Here is a 4,983-nt window from a genome sequence, read left to right as displayed (position 1 = left end):
ATTTCTGCCAATCCACCTGTTTTGAAAGTTGGCATTTAAAAATTGCCGAACTTCGCAGTGTTAATGAGGCGGAGCTCCATCCAATTGAAGCCACATGTTGGTTCTAATATTGAAAAGGACTAACACCCACATGCAAAACTCAGTTCGGTTTTCAAAATCATTTCCATCAAGTTCTTGGCAAAGCTGAATTTTATAAGGATTTGATAATTCTGGAAATACTTGATTGACTAATGTTAGTACTGTATGTAGATATTTTGACTAACATTGGGATTTTCGATAACTGAACCAAATACCGTGAAAACATTTTCTTCATCTTCAGTGACAGATTTCCTTGTAATGGGTTTTTGACACTCCCGCTTTCCTCAAATTGGTGTAATAAGCGCTTAAAAACTGTTGGCTTAGGATGGTTTCTTTCAGGAAACTTTTGAGCATAACCTCGAGAAGCCAATAAACAATTTTTATGAGATTCTCCAAGGGTGAAAATCATGTCAATACGCTCTTCTCTTGGACAATTCTTCATTTTCACTTAGCAACACAATAATAATATTAAAATAACAACCAACACGTCTACAATTACAAAAAACAATACCACTCCAGCTATCAAAAAGAGACTTTGCAGTCTAAACTGAAAAATAAAATAAATGATTTGACATGTGTAAATGGCATAAGCAACTTAGATCCATTGGACCCTTAAATTAAAGAACCCCAAATGGTGCACAGAACGACTATTTGACGTATTTTGTAAAAAGGCGAAAACTTAGCTATTAACTAATACCATTCGATAGGTTATTAAAAATTGCATTTCCTGGTAAGTTAAAAAATATAGGGTTGTATTTAAATTAATCAAGTTAGACTTGTATAGCATGGTATAGCTGTATAGCATGGTAAGTTTATTATCATTGGGATATAAAATATTATATCTTGTTACACTTCACTATAAATTACGCTTACATAACTTAAATATTTTTAAAGTATTTGACACGTGAAAACTAGATTATATTTTGATTAAATTCGTATTATTTAAAAAACCTTAATAATTAGGTATTATAAACATTATTAAAGCAGACACTTATTTTGTTCAGCAAATCCAAAAATGCAATAATATACAGGACATTCCATTTTAAAAAACGCAACTTTGATACCTTTCGAGCTTTTGGGACACCCTGTACATTACGAAAATATTTTTAAAATGTGCGCTCGGTAGGCGACGGTCAATTCATAAAAAAAAATACTTTTTAAAATTCAAACGGTTTAGCCGCAAACTTCTGTGCCGTATAGCGTGAATAACCCTGTATACGGACGTGTCATTTAAAAAGAAATAAGATTTTTGAGCTTGAAAATACGTTAGTTTGGACAAATATCACCACTCTGTTGTTTCAAAAACAAATATTTTGCAAACCAAACATTAGTATGGCATTAATTTTGGTTCTAAAGACGACGAAGATATTTCCGATTTATCAACATTATGAAAATGCAAATTTCCTTCATTAAAACTGAAACCGAATAACTGAAAACACTCCATTTTTCTTTCATATTTTTACAGCAAAAAGCAATTGAAATTTTATGAGAATTCAAAATACTTAGTAAAAAATATGGGGTTTTCTATTATCAATTCCTGGGCTTCAGTCATTTATTGTCTATTTATCAATTAAAATACGTTTCGGTGTTTTCCACTAGAAAATATATGCCAAGGCTTAAAGTAGCAACAACGCTACACATAGAAACTGATGATGGTGGAAACCACCGAAACGTATTTTAATTGATAAATAGACAATAAATGACTGAAGCCCAGGAATTGATTTTGATTTGGATAGAAATAGTGATGATAAATAATGATTTAGTTTATTAAAAAAAAAAATTTTAGCATTGGTAAACTAAAAATAATATACATATTCTAAAAACAAAAACAAAACATGGGTCATAAATAATTACTTAAAGAAAAAAAAATCATAATAAAATCGAATGGTTTAAATAAAACATACGTTCTGAATGCAAAAATATTTTTTACTAATTTTCACTTAAAAATTAATTAACATTTTAGAATCTTTTTTGCGTAAGCTTTTTAATAAGTCTAGTTCTTCGCTCGTTTATGATAGCATCCGCTTTGGAACATAATCTCTCGCATGGAACAGAAATACTAATATACCTGTGTTTTTTGTTATAAAAGAAAAAAATTTCAATTTTTCTTCTTGTCTATCTTTTAACTGAACTTCCTCTTATTCATGGGACACCACAGTTTTTGGAAATGCATTTGAATTATTTACGCGTGTTATTAAGTCAATAATAACATTAAATAATCCACAGTAACAGTAATACTTATAGAGTAAAAATGCTGAATTATATTATCACCGAAACTAAAGATTATTTCGCTGATCTGACCAATTATGGTGTGCTGGAGAACTGAACAGTAATTCTTATAGACGAAAGATGATAAACACAATCATCACTTTTTCGGGTTTATGAAACGGTTTCAGAAACAACCGGTTAAATTGGCAAAGGGTAACTGTGGCTTCAGGTTACACGTCTGGAATACTGTTTAGCGGTTACGTTAAATACCAACCATCCCTAGTTTTTACGAGTAATCAGATCTTTTTAAGAATTTACGAATTGCTAATTTACTGAATATATTGCAATTTTGCTAACAGTAAAAAGATTTCGAAAAAATGATTGTCGAAAAAAATGTTAATGATTATTTCAGTATTTTCGCTATTCAACAGTCCGCCAAAAATGGGTCTATCTTGGATGAGGTCTGAAGAAGAAAGGATATGTTTCAAAACGTCGTTTCAAAATAGCCCCAAAAATTTTCGACCGCTTTCGCTAATTTGATATTTCGAATTCCCGAAAATATGTTTTAAACTTCGATCACTCCTGAAAGATAGACATTTTTGCTTCAGCCCTTTTAAATACTAGGGGTTTCTCTCGATTAGCACCACCGCCAATAAAATGCCTCTCTGTATAGCAAAAGAGCTTAAAAAATACCGTTTTCACTACATACATAGTGGAATATCTCAGTTTTTTTCGGTATTGGAAATTAGATTTATTAATAAAAAAAACGTTTAATATGTGAAAAAACGAGAGAAAGTGAAATAAGCGAATGGGGCAGACTTCGGTTTACTCTTATTATTATCGGCTTATTACATAATATTCTGCCGACCCCAAACATATACAACAAAACGTATAGCTGCGATTCTAATCATTGTAATCTTCGTAAGAAACTTGGACCTTCAAGAACCCTATTTTAAACTATCAATACAGTCTTTTATAAAGATAATACCCACTATACAAGAGGTACGGAAGTAAACCCCCATACATTTCAGAAGAGTATAATAGATTTTAAAATAATTTTAAATGTACTTTGGTATTTTTGCAAAATTCACCAAGCGGTTCGCGTTCGAATTATTAAAGTGAAAATAGCGCCACATTTCTTTGTATAAATATTTGCATTAGTTTATAAAAGCGCGTTGGCTGGAAAGCTCTCTATCCTGACAGGAAATGAAAATATAAGAAAGCATTTTCGACCTAAAATGGCTTGCAATTTAGAATTTGATTTAAAAAGTGAATAATGTTAGCGCCATATTTACCGCAGACTGGTGCTATTTGGTCGGACCTGGTTAAAATGCGTGGCTATTAACATTAAAATAGTTTCACTTATTAAATTATATCAAACTTTATTTTAGAGAAAATATTGCGAATAAACCAACTTCAGAGTTCAGCCCTTCCAACACGCAATTTTTGAGGTATGATTATGAGAAACCCCTCTTTCTCTTTCTCGAATCTCCATTCAAAATATCTCTATATTGTCTTCGTACACCATGTATAATTGCTACATAGCTAATTTTCTTTAAATAGAATGAAATTTGGGTCTGGCAAGGCCAAAATTTGAGACAGTGCAAATTGAAACCATTTAAATAAACATATTAAATGCGTTTCTCAAAGAATGGTACTGTGTTGGTAATACATGTTGAAAAATTGACATGATTACACTCATCGCAAAAACAAACAAGATTAAGGACGAAATAAGTTCGCATGGAATATTTTCAAATCCATCAGATCAGTTGTCTATATCTTGAAAATTCGCACTCATGAAATATATTCGTACAGTTCAACGCACTGTAATTTTTGGGTAAATACAGATAATTTGTTGGTTTGTTCACACATTACCCAATTTATTGTCAATTCCCAATAGGAGAAGACCACTTTGCGGATTTCAACAGAAAACTGATTAGAAACGCTTAGAAGACGTTTATGTTATTCAGTTTAGTTTTACTAAAATAAATGTGCAATAATTACTTAGAACTGTTCTAATTAAAGGGAAAACTAAAAAGATTAAGAACCTCCTTCATGTCCTGGAGGTTGTCAGGAAACCACTTGGTATACTTTTACACTCTGAATAAATCCTCTTCTGCTTCAGGTGCCTTCTCCGTTTCGAAGTTTGGTAATCATCATTGCAATTCTTATCGTTAAAGCCGCTATTGAAAGCCCAACAACTGGATGGATGTGCATTTATACGATTCTCTTAGGTTTCTCCAGCTCTTCTCTTTCCTTGGGTTCTGCCCTGCATAATAAGCTGCAGCAGTTGACACTTCTCCCTTCTCATAATGTGGCCCAAGTACTCCAGTTTTCGTCGTTTGATGGTTAGTACCACTTCCGCTTCCTTAACCATCCTCCGCATTACTACAACATTCGTCACTTTGTCCATCCACGAGACTCATTTCAAAAGCCTCTATTTTCTCTGTATTGGCCTTGTTGAGGGCCCACATCTCCATCCCATAGCACAGAGAAAACAGCATCTAACCAGTCGCATTTTGAGTTTTAGATTGATGTCGTGACTACCGAGAATGCTATTCATGTTGATGAGATCGGCGCGTGCTCTTTCAACCCTATTCTGATTTCCTGAGTGGTCATTGTTGTTATTGACGCTCATCCCAGGTAGTTATACTTGTGTACTCGCTCTATGGTGGATAATCATAAATTGAGATTTCT

Source organism: Dendroctonus ponderosae, unplaced genomic scaffold (assembly GCF_020466585.1).
Source record: "Dendroctonus ponderosae isolate FM_Combo_2020 unplaced genomic scaffold, Dpon_F_20191213v2 Dpon_F_20191213_2, whole genome shotgun sequence".
NCBI classification, from domain to species: Eukaryota; Metazoa; Arthropoda; class Insecta; order Coleoptera; family Curculionidae; genus Dendroctonus; species Dendroctonus ponderosae.
This window is presented reverse-complemented; position numbering follows the sequence as displayed.